The following is an 18,530-nucleotide window of genomic DNA, read 5'->3' on the forward strand; positions in this document are numbered from 1 at the left end:
CCCTCCCTTTAGGATAAAGGCTGGATAACAGGAGGACAATTAACATAAGAGGCAGTTAGATTAATTTAACAAGCACAAAGTCCACATCTCTTTTATCCTTATATACCTAGATATTAAAATTCTTTTTTTATAATCTGTTTTTATTTTATTTTTAATATATTTTTATTAATTTCAGAGAGGAGAGAGAGAGATAGAAACATCAATGACGAGAGAGAATCATTGATTGGCTGCCTCCTGCATGCTCCCCACTGGAGATTGAGCCTGCAACCCGGGCATGTGCCCTTGACAGGAATCGAACCCGGGACCCTGAGTCCGCAGGCCGATGCTCTATCCACTGAGCCAAACCAGCTAGGGCTAGATATTAAAATTCTTTACTCTGCTAAAGTTGGTGTTTTAAGAAAAGCTAAAGCAGATTTTCAATTTAAATATTATACTCTCAGGCATTTGTAATTTCCTTCTTTAAAGCATAAAAACCTGACATTTTAGACTTGACAGAAATGCAAGAAAAAAACCATTGAAGTTAAAAAGTAAAAGCCTTCCTGATTAATGCCAATTTCACCTCCTATTATTACTGCTGTATTTACCAAGTTTCTGTACTAAGGATGTACTGTGTTTCTAATCAGAAGATAAAACTATGTTATATTTTTAAAATTCTCCCATCCTGGAACACCCTAAGGACACATTTTCATATTCTCTTAAACCAGCCAACCAACTCACCCACTGACCCACATGCATATCTGTATTATCCAAGGAGATGTTTATACTGTACGTTGCTTTCTGGGCTACATAAATAACAAGGAGATAAGGGATGGTAAAGATTTTCTTTGACAGTGTTCTGGATGATTGAAAACAAGTTTTGTTTTTTTTTTTTTTCTTTCTATTTAAGGATCTGGTTGTAAAGAGGAACATACAACTTTAAGAAATATATCCCAAGATGATTTATTTCATTCTGGAGTTTTATCAGAGGGATATCTTGATTTACTAATTTTTGAAAACTAAAAGAAAATATTCTCCTAGAACATTATTAAAATTTCATAAATGCTTTATCCTAAAGTGAAATTAAGCTCAATGAAAAAATGCTAAGAACCAGATTCTGTAAGTAAACGAGCATTATATTGTTAGAGTAAGGCAAACTGGTATAATGTAAAAAATGTATATAAGTATATACATATTTAAAATTAGGAAGAAAATCCTTAAGTTACTAAGGAAAATAAAATATTCCAGGTTTACTCATTTCTATTTAAATCTCTTTCAACATTATGCTACATCTGGACCCAGCACTATTCATTCATTCACTTACTCACTCATTCATTCATTCACTCATTCATTCATTCAATATTCACTGAGAGTACTCTAGGTTGCCAGGAAGCAATCCAGACAATGGGCACGCAGTAGTAAGACAAGGTCACGTTCGAGGATGCAGAATTTGCATATCCAAATACTGAACACAAGCCTTCATTTAACACATTCACATTTAATTACAGTTTGATTTCTTTCTAGCTATACATTTACATATTAAAGCTGAAAGGGGATAGATAGAGTATCATTTTAAGCCATGCAATACCTCAAAACATAGTAAACACTCATGTAAAGTCTTATACTGAATAGTTCCTGGAACCACAATGCCAAACAGGCCTGGCTATTTGTATACATGACATCAAGATTCTAGGTCACTGATACAGTCTTAAAATATAGAACAGTGAATTCCTAAGTATATCTGAATGCTTTGGGGTTGCCTGTAGTCCACCCATACCCCAATTCAGCCTGTCACAAACCACGACAAGCAATCCTTTTACCAACCAACCAATCTACTAACCCCTGAATAGGAGATTCAGGTTGATTACAACATACCAGGAATAGAACATCCAGGTTAATAATCAGAGAAACTTGGTTAACTTTCCTTCCAAAGGTCCTTCTTGAGAGTCAGCTAGAGGACACACAGAAGGAAGTTGAAAGCAATTAAAATTTTGCCAAGGAGAGAAAAACCTGCCCACACTGTTTTCCTTGAGTTTCCCAGATCTATCAGTCTGAGGAGGTATTAGCAGCCATTTCAGAACTGTGGGTGGGCAGGAAAACCTATACTTCCACTATCTAGTTATACCTGTTCGCAGGTGAACACCTTTGAGTCTTCAGCATGAACAGTTACTCACTGTCCCTAAGCAATGAATTTACTACAAAACAAGCACTATTTGTAGAAGACTAATAAAATAATTCTAAATATTGGTGAGTACTGTTTTTACATGTGAGTCTTTACAAGTACACATATTAGCTTAGAATATAAAGGCAATATTAAGTCATCAGTAAGACATATAAACCTTGATCTTTTTTTTCTCATATTCTCGTTTTTCCTCATAACATACTAATTACAAGATGTAGTGAACTATTTTCTCATTTAATCCCACTTGTGAATAAAGGCACATATTTGTAAACAATTGTGAGGAGGGCTGGGGTAGCCTGTGGCCCTAAACAGAATTAATAGGCCTATGTGAAGTTCAAACCCAAGATGATGATCTAATACTATATTCTAGCTGTTCACGTAGCTCATCTTTTCCACATTACAACTAATTCAAAGCAAACAAGATTCACATTTCAAACTTGGAAGTTACATTCCTTTTAGAGTATATTTACTCAGTTACCATTATAAAGACTGATTTGTTATGCCCAATGTCCCTGTTATACAATATGGAAAAATTATTGCTTAAGGTAAAACAATCATTTATTGAATTTCTACTTTCTGTAAAAGGTTTTATAGATACTGTAAAAAAAAAAAATCCTCACAAGAATCCTGCAAAGTAGATAGTGATATGCTCTTTTTACATACAAGGAAACCAAAGGTAAGCCAGTGACTGGCCCAAGATCACACAATTAGTGAGGGGCAGATCTGGGATTTCAAACTGCTTGTGTGTTGATGCCCCAAAGTCCACGTTTGCTTCTATGCTTTGCAACTTCAGTGCTCCATCCCAAGGATTACATTTTTACGTAGGGAAAATAAAAAGAAACAAAGCAAAAACCAACCAAACAAACAAAAAACAAAACAAAACAAAAAACAAACCATAGACAAGGTCCTCATGAAATTTCCTAGACATGAATTTCAACAAACTTAAGATTTGAAAAAGAGGACATTTCTATCAGCTTTTACACTTTACACCTTAATGCTTCATAAACCATATATTCCATTTACTCACCCTTATACATTTAGCTCAGGTTTTTTAATAAGTGGCATTTTCTGAGAAACTGAGAACTCAGCATAGACCTTTCCTGCTGTGTGCAATCATTTCTAAATATGGTGTAGATCATCTTATTTTTAAAATATTACTACAAATATACAGATGCCTCAACAATAGATTTAGCTTCAGTTGTCTTTTTGTTTTTTAACTTTAAGAAAGGGTTTCATGTACTTTACAACCTTCTAAGCCTTTCATTCAACATTGTGTTTTCTAAGGTTTATCCACACTGTAGTGTGGCGGCTGTGGTTTATCCATTTGGCTACTGTATTATAAGGTAATATTCCATTGTATGTATAAACAATTTTCTGATTCATTTCCATGCTAGTGAGCATTTGGGCTATTTATAATTTTTTTTTTTCATTTTAAATGATATTATGTACTTTTCAGAAATAGATTTCTTGCAGGTATGCCAATTCTTCCAAACAGGTTTGAGGGTAAGAGACCATTTCACTTATTTCTTTTATAGTTAGTTGTCTCCTATTACCTAGTTCCTATTCTGTAAATAATGGTGCTTCTTAAAATTTGTCGCCCTTTGGAACTAAATCAGTCTGTAAATATCACAAGTTATGCTGCCCAAGGCTTCCTGGATCATAGTTTTAAAATTTAAGAAGAAAAACCTCATCTTCCCTCCCCCTCCCCCCATTTTACTAGTCGCTATTAGCACAAAAAGGTTTCCTTGATAAATTATTGTGATAATGACATTTGTGGAAAGCCTAGATGTTTTGCTAAATTATAAGATTATTCAATGGAATGATCATGATTTATTCACATGCTCTAGTCCTCCCTCCCTCTCACTTCCTTCTCTCTTTCGGACAAAAATCTATTATGTTTACCTCTGATGCTGCTAATATTTCTACAATTTTAGGTTTATACATTTGGCGGACTCAGTACTACTTAGTGGATATTAACCAAGAATGGTAATAAGTACTTTAAAATAGTTACAAATGAGAAGCTGGGTAACTATTTTGTTAGAAACAAATACCACCAGAAGTGTTACAATGCATAATCTTACTACTAGTTAAATTAACCAGAATAAGCCCTGGCTGGTGTGTCTCAGTTGGTTGGGCTTCATTCCGTGCACCAAAAGGTTACTGGTTCAATTCCCAGTCCGGACACATGCCTGGGTCACAGGCTCGATCCCCAGTGGGGGGTGTGCAGGAGGCAGCTGATCGATGTGTCATTCTCACATCTATGTTTCTCTCTCTCTCTCTCCCTTTCCCTTCCTATCTCTCTAAAAAATCATTAAAAAACCTTTAATTAAAAACACTTAACCAAAATAACACCAGAAATAACTCTTACCTTAATAACTAAACCTGATTTCATGGCTAAATGGCAGCAGGCAATGATTTAGAGATGTCGAGCTACCAACAACTTAGTAGATAATCTTGGAAAAGTTATCCTCTTGTCTCAATTTACGCAGCTATAAAATGAAACTAAATAACTAGCTGCACAAAGACCCCAGGCTCCACGAGAACTCTGTCTGCTTTGCACACCATTACACATCAGCTTAAAATAGACCTACCAAATACCAGAGTCTCAATAGATACTGGTTGGTATAGATACTGGTATGTAACTCTAAAGTACTCCATATTCTTGCAGTGGTATATTTCCACCCTCCCATTTCACTTCAACCATGAAAACCAAGTTTTATAAAAGTAAGCTATATTTATGTCAGGTCATTCTAACACAGGCTTTATTTGTTTGTACCTGACAGAATCATTCATGTAACATGAGTAGGGCACCTACTATATACTAGCCACTAGGAATATGAAGAAAGAACAAGGCAACAGACAAGAAAAAGGCAATTACAGGTGTTTTAGGAATACCTAAGTCCTTAGCACACTGATGGCTATTCAGCGTTGTTTACATACGTAACTATTTTCTCTATCAAACTGTCGACTTGTGAATTTCACATTCATTCATTCACTCATTTTTAGCAAATAGGGCTTTGCTCAATAGAACAAGGAACTAGAGCAGTGGTCGGCAAACTCATTAGTCAACAGAGCCAAATATCAACAGTACAACGATTGAAATTTCTTTTGAGAGCCAAATTTTTTAAACTTAAACTACTTCTAACGCCACTTCTTCAAAATAGACTCGCCCAGGCCTTGGTATTTTGTGGAAGAGCCACACTCAAGGGGTCAAAGAGCCGCATGTGGCTCACAAGCTGCAGTTTGCCGACCACTGAACTAGAGGGTTGCTGCTGCCTGAAAAGGAGCCTCTAATTTAGGACACAATTCCAGTTATGGGGAGGCAGGCTGAGAGAGCATGTGGACTCTGGAGTCAGAATGCCCACAGTGAGTCCTAGATGCACCACTGAGAAGTTGAGTAACCTTGGCAACTTACTTGTTTCTGGGCCTGTTTCTTCACTGATGAAATAGGGATAGTAACTTAACAACTTCAGAGTTAAATGAAGCAATGTAAGTAAAATGTTTAGCGTGGTGCTTGGCACAAAGTAGTCAGTAAATGTCAGCATTATCATCATTATTAGTGCTTTTGTTTTCAAGAGTTTGTGGGGGGGGAGGGCAAAAACCCTAATATCACATGAAATGAAAATCAGTAAGGATGAATGTTCATGGGACTGTGACAGAGGAAAGTAAAAAGGAGATCTGATCAAAGGGTACGCTGGGGCCTCTTTTGGGCTTTGAGGAAGGAAGAAGAGATGGGTCAGAATTTTACCAGCATTCACATCAGGTGACCAGATTTCTTAAGTTCATAAAAAGGCACGGGAAGGAAATGAATGTCTGTGGGGAGTCCCTAAACAGATTCTAGAGGAAGAACCATATCTAAAAGCCAGCATGCTGAAATAATTTCTCCTGCTTTCTGCATGCCTCTTGCTGTCACAGCCTGCCAATCTCTCCTTTCCTATGATTATGAGGTTTCAAACTTTTCTGCCTCTGATCCACCCTTCACGCCAGTCTCTCTGACACATGCTGAATGTCATGTTTATTGATATGAAACAAATATAGAACCAGACAATCACTAAGATGGGCTCTGTGAAGAATACCTCATTGCCCAGTAGTCCTCAACTCTTGATACATTTTGGGAAGACTATTAACTTTTCATAATTATTCAAATACAGTTACGGTACAGGGCCTGGCCATATTGATACTGACCCTCTCAAATATCTACTGCTTTGCAACTCTAAAAGCATTTCTTTTCACAAAATTTCAAGCCAATTCCTTAATGCTTATGGTGCACTACTGACTTTCCAAAGTAGATTTTAAAGTTCACACTTGAGCTACTTTGCACTATAGAAAGAAGTTTCTATGTTAATAAGGTTTGGGTAGATGTCCTTCAAAATTATCCAGTTCATTCTGCCATATTCTCATCATCATCTACCTAGACTCCTTACTACCTATTACCTACACTAGAAAAATACGTTCTCTTAGCTTCTAGATAAAACTGGACCTCTTTAACATCCAGTTTTCTGTTAAAAGTCAAACAAAAAGGGAAAGGATGCAAGACAGAAAGAATATAGTTGGGTGAGTATGTTTTGAGCCAATACTAGTTTTTTAGTCTAAAAAGTTGCCTTTTTTGCCATCTTTCCTCTGCTCTCTCTCCTATCCAGCAACCTTGACTGCCCTCTACCCACACTGTTTCTTTAAGGTCTTGGTGAGGGAGCACACAGTGACTAAGAATATGAGTTTTGGAGTCAGAAATTTGCTATATACAAATATTGAATCGTTATGTTGTATACCTGCAACTAATACAGTGCTATGTGTCACTTATACCTCAATAAAAATAACACACAAAACAAAAAACCACACCTCTAGGGATAGGGCCAGAAATGTGTTAACAAGACCTCCAGGTGACTCTGATTCGCACTAAAATTTGAGATAGGACCTTCTCTAAAACCACAGAATCTAAATATCCAGAACATAATCTTTTAAATTCAAGGTTACTCTGTCAGAATTTTTGTAATAATTTAGATAAGTCCCTCTAGAGACACCGAATCAAATATTTATGAAAAACATGTTACATCCGTCTACTTATATGAAGTCTATATGGACTCCTCATTCCCATTTTTTCTTTTCAGCTTTCATTGTTAACTAAGTATTTTTATGTATTGGCTCCTTTATCTATTGGGCATTTAAAGAACTACCTCTTATAAATATAACAAAAAATTGATACATGTAAAGTTTTTAACTCCCTGCCCGTCACATAAAAATATTCTATAAATGGTAGCCATTAAGTACTATTATTATCTTACTTGTCACATTATTTATTTGTTATTGTTTGGGTTGCCTAACTACAGTTAAACTTTTGTTATCTAATGAAGAGCCTTTTAGGATCCTTTAGTATCCAGAACGAAGATCAGAAATAAGAAAACTCTTGTCTATAAAGAATGAACATATGGGTGGCTGATTGATGGTTCTCTCTCATCATTGATGTTTCTCTCTCCATCCCTCTCCCTTCCTCTCTGAAATCAGTAAAAATATATTGTATGGTTACTAAGAGGGGAGCAGCCAAAACAAGGTCAAAGACTCAGAGATTACAGCTGACATTTTGAAAATGTTGCTTTGTCAATCAGAAGCGTGATAGGACTTTTTGATAACACCAAGCTTGAAGGGTAGATAAAACAAAAGAAAGGAGGCAGAAGGGAAGGGAGAAATTGGTTGGAAGACAAACTTCGATAGTTTAGGCACCAGTGGTGATAAAAGCCAAGTCAGGAAGGCTAGCAGCAGACAGGCTGTTTAGACACGAGGCAGGAAATGTGGGCATAACCCAGCTCCCTATATCTCAGCAGCTCAGGATGACCCTGGTTATTGCAGCTGTGTGTAGAAAGTGACCCACCTGCATTTCAATATTCTGAAAGGCTCACTTCCAGTTCTCTGGTAGTCACTAATTTACAATTACACACTATCTGAAGACGTTACATTTCTGAGGGATGTTTTTAATTTTTTTTTTTAATCCCCACCGTAGGATATATTTTTATTGATGAGAGAGAGAGAGAGAGAGAGAGAGAGAGAGAGAGAGAGAGAGAGATCAGCCGCCTCCTGAACTTGCCCCGACTAGGGATTGAAACTGCAACCTGGGTATGTGCCTTGACCTCGAATCAAACGTGTCACCCTTTGGTTCACAGGATGATGTCCAACCAACTGACCCACACTGGCCAGGGCCTTTTTTTTTTTTTTTTTTTTTTTTTTATGGGTGCTTGATAATATCTGCCATTTGACAAAACAGCAGTTAATGGATCACACAGTGACTGTTTGCATTCTTTTTTAAAAAAATATATTTTATTTATTTTTTACAGAGAGGAAAGGAGAGGGATAGAGAGTTAGAAACATCGATGAGAGAGAAACATCGATCAGCTGCTTCCTGCACACTCCCCGCTGGGGATGTGCCTGCAACCAAGGTACATGCCCCCGACTGGAATCGAACCTGGGACCCTTCAGTCTGCAGGCCGACGCTCCATCCACTGAGCCAAACCGGTTAGGGCAACTGTTTGCATTCTTAACATAGTTGGAAAAGAGCTGAAGGCTAAGATTTGTGAAACACAGTATTGTAAATGCAGCACTTCTCTACATTAATTATATCAAAATGTTGTCGTAAAAAAAGTCACAAATGAAGCTGTTCTAAAAACTACTATCATGAAGGTGAATGCTCCAAACTTTTGTGTTCTGATGGTTCAACCCTTCCGCCCCATATCTCCCAGTGTTGGGCAGCTTCCTCGATATTTACAAAACAGAATAAATTATGCTTGTCTTTTCAATATTTAAAAAGCATATAACAGATAAACTGCTTAATGTGTATTCAACTCCTAACCAAGTATAATGTTTTCTAGAGTACTACTAAACAATAAGACAGACACACACACACTAATAGAAATGTCTATGGAGGATAACCCCAAATCAATGAATACATATACAGCCTATCTAATAAAAGAGAAATATGCAAATTAACTATCACTCTGCTACACCCACAAGCCACACCAACCAGCCAATCAGGAGCAAATATGCAAATAAACCCACCCAAGATGGCAACCGCCACAGAGAGCAGGAGGGAGACATGGGTTTCCCCGGCAATGGAGGAAGCCAAGCTTTCCGCCTGCCCTTTCCCGCCTAGGCCTCCACTCAAGGCTACAAAGTTTCAATGATAGAAGATACATAAAACCAAACAGAAATGGCGGCAGCCATGGAGTTGGAAAGAGCAGGAGGCTAGGGTTGCCCCCGGCGATGGAGGAAGCCAAGCTTTCAGCACACCCTGGCCGGCCCAGGCCTCGCTTAAGGCTACAAAGTTTCAATTATAGAAGATACATAAATCCCAATAGAAATGGCTGCCGCCACGGAGCAAGCAGAAGGCTTGGCTCCGCTCCAGGCTACAAAGTTTCAATTGTAGAAGATAAATAAACCCCAGATACCAGGGCCTCCGCTTGGGTTGCCGGGGGGCATGGCCGGCCTGCAAACCACCACAGGCCCCTCGCCCAGGCAGCCCCACGCCCCAAGGGAACCCCCACCCTGATCCGGGACACCCTTCAGGGCAAACCAGCTGGCCCCCACCAGTGCACCAGGCCTCTATCCTATCTAATAAAAGAGTAATATGCAGATTGACCATCACTCCAACACACAAGATGGCTGCCCCCATGTGGTCAAAGATCCTGCTCCCATGTGGACACAAGATGGCCACCACAAGATGGCCAGCAGGGGAGGGCAGTTGGGAGGGACCAGGTCTCCAAGGGAGGGCAGTTAGGGGTGACCAAGCCAGCAGAGGAGGGAAGTTGGGGGTGACCAGGCCTGCAGGGAAAGGCAGTTGGGAGGGACCCAGCCCTGCAGAGGAGAGCAGTTGGGGGTGACCAGGCCTGCAGGGAAGTGCAGTTGGGGGCGACCAGGCCTGCAGGGGAGGGCAGTTAGGGGTGACCAGGCCTGCAGGGGAAGGCAGTTAGGGGCAAACAGGCTGGCTGGGGAGCAGTTAGGCATCAATCAGGCTGGCAGGGGAGTGGTTAGGGGGTGATCAGGCTGGCAGGCAGAAGCGGTTAGGGGCAATCAGGAAGGCAGGCAGGCGAGCAGTTGGGAGCCAGCAATCCTGGATTGTGAGAGGGATGTCTGACTGCCTGTTTAGACCTTATCCCAGTAAACGGGCAGTCGGACATCCCTTGAGGGGTCCCAGATTGAAGAGGGTGCAGGCTGGCCTGAGGGACACCCCCCGCCCCGTGCACGAATTTCGTGCACCGGGCCTCTAGTGTGTGTGTGTGTGTGTGTGTATATATATATATATATATATATACACACACACACACACACATATATATATACACATATACATATAATATATATATAATATATATATGCATACATACATAATAGGTACATATCTTTATATTTTATGTGTTTGTGTATGAAACTGTGAACATAAAAATAATTTTCTCACCTTAAATATTCACCCTGGGTTTATATATAACAAAGGTCCTTCCCCAAATCAGAGCTCCTTAAAGTGCATCTGTGAAAAACAGTCAAATGCTTCTAGGACCCTCACTCTTTGCACTTTCCAGGGCTCAAGCAAGACACTCACTACTAGGTATACTGATGTTGAAGTGGGTAGTTACAGTAACAATGCCGGTCCTTTCCAAGGTTTTTTCCCTTCTTTCTATTCCTCTCTAAGCCCTCATCCCATCTCAAAACAGCATAAATACAAAGAAGGCTGTTTCCTGAGTGGGACAATATTTTTGTAAACTGCTGTAATTGGGAGATAAAACACAAGGGCAGAGATGTGGGCAATTTGCATGGCATTGTCTTAAACATAAATATTTGCTGCAGCTCTCAAAGTTGGAATAAGAGTAACTATCAACAGAAGGTGGTACTGGTGCAGATGGTAGGAGTGCCTCTTGCCTCCATCACCAAGGAGGAGCTATCTCTTGCCCATCCCATCCATCCCCAAGATGACTTCTAAAGTTAGAATGGAAAAGAAAGGCACTAAAAATATTGGACCATGGCATGCAAATAGCTCCTTATTATATAGTTGATGAGAAATTAGTGTGGGAGGTCATATATAAGGAGAAAAACACCCATTAAATATGAACATCTACATGTTTGTGAATGTATGCAGAAGTTCTGAAAGAAAACACCAAACTCATAGGTGGTGGAGAAGGGGGACTGGGGACCCACAGAAAAGAAAGTTCACTTTGCACTCTATGTACTTATATGTTATAAAGCATCCATAAATGAGAATAGATCCATGTATTTGCTACTTGCAATTTTTATAAATCAACAAAAAAATGGCATGGTGGAAACTCTGATGAGATTTTAAAGCTGGAAGTTCAAAAACTGAGCAGATTACCAGCCCTCAAGAACTCAGAAAGGGACATAACCCAACAATGCACATCGGAAGTCTTCTTTCACACTGCTTATAAGCATGCTGAATACTTTATGAACATTACTAGAGGCCTGGTGCACAAAATTCGTATACTCGGGGGGTGGTCCCTCAGCATGGCCTGCACCCTCTCGCAGTCTGGGCCTAAGCTGTCAGTGGCACATCCTTAGTGCTGCTGTGGAAGCGGGAGAGGCTCCTGCCACTGCCACTGTGCTCGCCAGCCGTGAGCCCCCTGGTGGTCAGTGCACGTCATAGTGAGCAGTTGAGTGGCCTTAGCATATCATTAGCATACTAGAGCCCGGTGCCCGAAATTCGTGCACGGGTAGGGTCCCTAGGCCTGGCTGGCAATCAGGGCCAATCTGTGGGGCAACTGGCGGGGCCCCCGCTGGCACCCACCTTGGCTGGCCTGAGGCCTGCAGGCTGGGGACAGCTCCTGCATTGAGCGTCTGGCTCCTGGTGGTCAGTGCATGTCATAGCCACCGGTTGTTCTGCTGTTCGGTCGATTTGCATATTAGGCTTTTATTATATAGGATATACTGTAAGATTTTATAGACACAGTACATATCCCAAACCCAAAAAACTTTAGGCTACTCTTCTGCATGTACTTTTGCTATTTTCATTAGTGTCTTTTAAACAAAGTTGGGTGTGACTCAGTTGGTTAGGTGTTGTCACGCGTACCAAAAGGTTGCTGGTTCCATTGCCAGTCAGGGCTCATGCCTGGGCTGCAGCTCAATTCCCAGTAGGGGATGTGCAGGAGGCATCCCATACATGTTGGGTTCTCACATATGCTACACTCTTACATCGATGTTTCTCTCTCTCTCTCCCTCGTCTTTCTTCTCTCTCCAAAAATCAATAAAAAAATCTTAAAAAACAAACAAACAAACAAATAAACAAGCAAAACACAAAGCTTTTGAACTCAAAAGTAAATGTTAACTTTAAAATCTCTGAGTACAGTCAGGATTCCTAAAATAAAAAAGAGAATGCCTTCATATAGGGTGGGGCAAAGTAGGTTTATAGTTGTAAGTACACAAAACAGTTTACTCTTGTATTATTATTTATTAATTACTGTATTATTTTCCATACGAACAACTGTAAACCTACTTTTGCTCCACCCTGTATAGTCTCTCAGTTATTATATATTATACATCTTTGACAAATACATTAGCCAGAGTTAAAAACTGAGTGTTGAGTAGGCAAATATTCATTGGATGTTTAGGTTGAGTGCAAGTATTGTCCTGGTAACGGAAATGAGAAGTCTTTTAAAAACTGGTCTTAGTTGCTCAAAAGGACAGTCAGGAGAGCTAGGGTTCTGGTATCAGGTACATCACAGAAAGCAATATTGCACTGACTCTGCAGGGCAGCGACAAGGAAATATTTTTATTAATAAACAGAGTATTCCTTTTTCCAAGTATGCGTGAGTTCTAAAGTACATATAAAAATAAAAGGTAGCCCTGACTGGTTTGGCTCAGTGGATAGAGCGTCGGCCTGCGGACTGAGAGGTCCCGGGTTCAATTCCAGTCAAGGGCATGTACCTTGGTTGCGGGCACATCCCCAGTAGGAGGTGTGCAGGAGGCAGCTGGTCGATGTTTCTCTCTCATCGATGTTTCTAGCTATCTATCCCTCTCCCTTCCTCTCTGTAAAAAATCAATAAAATATATTTTAAAAAAAATAAATAAAAATAAAAGGTAAAAATAAAAACTCAGTGTAAAACAAGAACTACTGTAAGTCAATTTTATATTTGAATAAAATATACAACAGTTATCTTTTACTAATTTGAAATGTCCTTAGTGAGTGACTGGTCTTTACATGCAGTGGAAGTGGTTCCCTGGCTGGTGTGGCTCAGTTGGTTGGAGTGTTGTCCCATACATTGAAAGGTGGTGGGTTCGATTCTGGTCAGGTCACATACCCAGGACGCAGGTTTGATCCCGAGGTCAGGGCACATGTGGGAGGCAACCCATTCATGTTTCTTTCTCTCTCCCTTCCTTTCTCTAAAATCAATGAAAAAACATATCTTCGGGTGAGGATTAAAAAGAATAAATAAATAAACACAGTGGAAGTGGGACTCTGGCATTTTCCCAGTAATTTTTCTGAGCACTTACACACACCCCAATAAATTATTTCAGAAATAAAGATCATGAACAGATATTAGAATTTTAATGCTAACAAACTGCCATACACCTACTGTTATTATAGGGAGGAATAAAATAAAATCAACTGAAGTTGAAATTAATATCCACTAGTTATACTGGCCAACAGTTGAAAAATTCTTCTACTTCAAATGCTGTAACACAATCGTTATACAGAGTTATAAAGAACTGATAGGCCCAGCTGCTGTGGCTCAGTGGTTGAGCCTCGACACATGAACCAGGAGATCAGGGTTTGATTCCTGGTCAGGCACATGCCCAGGGTTGTGAGCTTGATCCCTTGTAGGGGGCATAGAGGAGGCAGCTGACCAATGATTCTCTCTCATCATTGATGTTTCTACATCTCTCTCCCTTCCTCTCAGAAATCAATAAAAACATATTTAAAAAATAAATAATTATCTATATCCTATATAATAAAGAGGGAATATGCAAATTGACCCTCAGGCCGTAACAAAGATGGCAGCCCCCACAGCGGGGGTTGGGAGGGGTGGGGGTGGTGGTGGTGGGAGGCTCGGTGGCCGTGAAGAGGCCAAGCCAAGCCAAGCCACCTGGCAGTCCTGTGCGAAGAGGCCAAGCCACCCGAGGTCCTGGATAAAGAAGCCACTCCGCTGGCCAGCCTGCGCTATGGACCTATTCGGGTGTGTGGCGCAGAGTCCGGGGCCTCTAACCCACAGCCCTCCCAACCTGGGCCTGAATCGCTTTTCCCTTGAGCAACGTTTTTCCGTGCATGCGTGTACAAGTTCAAGGTTTTGTTTTGGTTTGTTTTTACCCCAGAGATTGAAGGAATCGCCAGCGTTATCTTTCGTGTTTCTGAATCATCCTCTGTGCTTCTCTGATTTTTCTGTTGATAGTATCCCAGGTCACAGGAAGTCTCCCTCTCCCCAGAGTTAGGAGCACCAGCCCAGGTCCACCCTCAGCCCGGTCGTGACTGCGGGGATGAGTTCCTGCAGGCTGGGGTTTGAGCCCCACGCATTAGCAGTAGGAGACCAGTGCCTTTGTTATTGCTGTGTGTCCGGGTTTTAATTGGACAAATGCCTGGCAGTCCCGCAAAGAAGCCGCCCGGCAGTCCCAGATGCCAGCTTAGCAAAATCTTGCAGGAGGAGAATTCTGTCTGGGTTTCCCCAAATTCCCTCAGCCCCTACTCACCCCTCTGTAAAGGTGCAGAACAAGTGAGGCCCCTTAAATAAAAATCAGAGGTCTCCAGCAACGGTGGGCCTCTCTCATCGCAGTCATTTGGACTGGATGGCATTTGAGTGTTTATCTAGGCACCATGAAGAGAAACACATGCTCAAGTCATGATCTCTGCCCTTAAAAAATTCACAATCTTATTAGAGCGAATGGATGATAAAAGCGCAGTAATGACGTCAGAATGTAAGGCAACAATACAGAGAGGAACAGAGGCAATGGCTAGGGCAGGGGTGGGCAAACTTTTTGACTCGAGGGCCACAATGGGTTCTTAAACTGGACCGGAGGGCCGGAACAAAAGCATGGATGGAGTGTTTGTGTGAACTAATATAAATTCAAAGTAAAGGAGCGGAGGGGAGAGCAAGAGAACCCTCCGCTCTTTCGGCTCCACGGGCCGGATAGAACAGCTGAATGGGCCAGATCCGGCCCGCGGGCCATAGTTTGCCCACGGCTGGCTAGGGTGATTTTCCAACAATTAGTACAAAGAGTATGTGCTGTGAATTAAATAAAAAAAATATGTGTGGAAGTAGCTGCTTCATGAGTATGGCATCCCTTCCTAATTTAAAGGAAGCTGACTTCCATGTGAACTGTGTACTATGATATTTGAGGCATAGAACAAGGGAGGCCCTAAGTGTACTATGCTTTGATATTTGAGACATTCTTTATTGTTCAATGTGATTTATTTCTGATTGCCTCAGTTTTGTAATAGTTAAATTACAAGAATAATACATCTTGCTATAAAATATTACTAGAAGATCAAATGATCAGGTGACATTTATTGTTATTTTCTATAAATGTACACAATCTCTGGTATGCTGAAGTGATAGGTATTATAGAAATATTCAGGTAGGGAGACCTACAGGCTTGATTACAAGTGAGATTTACTATCACAACCCAAATTTATTGCTTAAAAAAAAAAGCAGGGAGCCAACTAGAAACTGAACCAAATATAAGCCCTTAAAGGGCAAATGTAAATTGGATAAGCTTCGCTATTACAAGAGAAACAAGAAAAAATTCAGATGCAAGAATGAGAAGCACACTGCATCCACTCTAAGTTGCTGCTAAAGAAAAAGAATGGTATACTATGAAAATACTTAATTGTAAAGAGATTGTTCAAAGAGGATTTCCTAGAGTAGGTGGTATTTCAGTTAATTTTTTTAAATGTGAAGAGGTTAGCTAGATAAGAAAAAGGTATAGGGGGAAAAAAAAAAAGAAAAAGGTATAGGGGTCCCAATTGCAGAGGGTGCAGGCTGGGCTGAAGCCCCTCACCCCCCACATGAATTTTGTGCACCGGGCCTCTAGTCCTATATAATAAAAGAGTAATATGCAAATTAACCATCACTCTGCTATACCCACAAGCCACGCCCACCAGCCAATCAGGAGCAAATATGCAAATAAACCCACCCAAGATGGCTACGGCCACAGAGAGCAGGAGGGAGGCTTGGGTTTCCCCGGCAATGGAGGAAGCCAAGCTTTCCGCCTGCCCTTGCCGGCCTAGGTCTCCACTCAAGGCTACAAAGTTTCAATGATAGAAGATACATAAATCCAAACAGAAATGGCGGCAGCCATGGAGCTGGAAAGAGCAGGAGGCTAGGGCTGCCCCCGGCGATGGAGGAAGCCAAGCTTTCCACACACCCTGGCCAGCCCAGGCCTCCACTTAAGGCTACAAAGTTTCAATTACAGAAGATACATAAATCCCAATAGAAATGGCTGCCGCCACGGAGCAAGCAGAAGGCTTGGCTCCGCTCCAGGCTACAAAGTTTCAATTGTAGAAGATAAATAAACCCCAGATACCAGGGCCTCCGCTTGGGTTGCCGGGGGGCATGGCCGGCCTGCAAACCACCACAGGCCCCTCGCCCAGGCAGCCCCACGCCCCAAGGGAACCCCCACCCTGATCCGGGACACCCTTCAGGGCAAACCAGCTGGCCCCCACCAGTGCACCAGGCCTCTATCCTATCTAATAAAAGAGTAATATGCAGATTGACCATCACTCCAATACACAAGATGGCTGCCCCCATGTGGTCAAAGATCCTGCCCCCATGTGGACACAAGATGGCCACCACAAGATGGCCAGCAGGCGAGGGCAGTTGGAAGGGACCAGGCCTGCAAGGGAGGGCAGTTGTGGGCAATCAGGCCAGCAGGGGAGGGCAGTTAGGGGTGACCAGGCCTGCAAGGGAGGGCACTTGGGGGCAATCAAGCCTGCAGGGGAGGGCAGTTAGGGGTGACCAAGCCGGCAGAGGAGGGAAGTTGGGGGCGACTAGGCCTGCAGGGAAAGGCAGTTGGGGGGAACCAGGCCTGCAGGGGAGAGCAGTTGGAGGGGACCAGGCCTGCAGGGGAGGGCAGTTAGGGGCCAACAGGCTGGCAGGGGAGCAGTTAGGCATCAATCAGGCTGGCAGGGGACTGGTTAGGGGGTGATCAGGCTGGCAGGGGAGTGGTTAGGGGGTGATCAGGAAGGCAGGCAGGAGAGCAGTTGGGAGCCAGCAGTCCTGGATTGTGAGAGGGATCCCAGATTGGAGAGGGTGCAGGCTGGGCTGAGGGTCACCCCCCTTCCCCGTGCACGAATTTCGTGCACTGGGCCTCTAATATATATATAAAAGCCTAACCGACCGGCTGACCAATAGCTATAATGCGCAATGACCACCGGGGAGAAGATGCTCAACGCAGGACCTGCCAAGCGACGGCAACTTTGCAGAGTGCCTCCTTGCATTCTGAGACCCCTTGGGGAATGACAGACTGCCAGTTTCTGACCGATCCCTGCAGGCCAGACAGAGGGACCCCACCTGCGGGAGGGATGCCACTCATTCCACAGAGGCCCTTGGAGCCCTGGTGCTGGGACACACCTGGCTGGGGAGGGAGCACGGGAGGTTGGCTCCAGGGCGTGTTGGCCCCGCCAGCCACCTTCCAATTAATTTCCTTTCAATGTGCACGAATCCGTGCATCTGGCCTCTAGTACAGAAATAAAAAAAATTTTAAGGAGAAAAATAGAGGCTGTGCTGAAAGAACAAAGTAGAAAGCCAAGTCCTTAGAAACTGAAAAGCAGTGTTGAGAATATTATCGAACTCTGCTTATAAGAGGACTCATTTCTTCCTTGATTAGATATTCCCATCTGAAGATTTTGTAGGTAAGAAATAAAGAAATAAGGAGCAAGTAATAAAGAATATAATAAAGGTGACACTGGACTACTTCTAAAGGACCTTAACCTAGGAGGGATCTCCCACCACAGTTTTGGAAATGTGGTATTTCCTTAAAGAGCATGAGATTGGTAGGCAAGGAATCTGGGCCAACTTCATTCCTTCTCTTACTGTTTCTTAGGACAAATCACTTAATACTGATTCTCAGCTTCCACATCTGAAAAAGTGGCATGGTATTTGGCTCACAGAGATGTGAGGATTAACTATGATAATCAGTACATGCACATAGGAAATATTCAACTAATGTTAATTTTTCCCCCCCTGATGGCTCAGGCGGCAGAAAAGGCAGTCAGGATTTCTTGGCAGTGCAGAGCAATTAAAAGGTTTGCCTTGGTGCTTAAAAAAACAAACTCTAGCTGAGAGAGAGAGAGAGAGAGAGAGAGAGAGAGAGAGAGAGAGAGACAGACAGACAGACAGAGACTCTTATTACCCTAGGCAAGTTTCGTTGCCTTTTCAGAGCTCATACAGCAAAG

General features: G+C 42.0%; 1 protein-coding gene across 10 annotated transcripts in view; it reads right to left on the reverse strand.

The window, feature by feature from the left end:
- The window catches only part of RUFY3 (RUN and FYVE domain containing 3), an 85,387-nt gene that overhangs the window by 65,622 nt on the left and 1,235 nt on the right, over positions 1-18,530 (reverse strand). The window lies entirely within an intron of this gene.

This window comes from Plecotus auritus (assembly GCF_963455305.1).
Source record: "Plecotus auritus genome assembly, chromosome: 1".
In the NCBI taxonomy this organism is placed as follows: Eukaryota; Metazoa; Chordata; class Mammalia; order Chiroptera; family Vespertilionidae; genus Plecotus; species Plecotus auritus.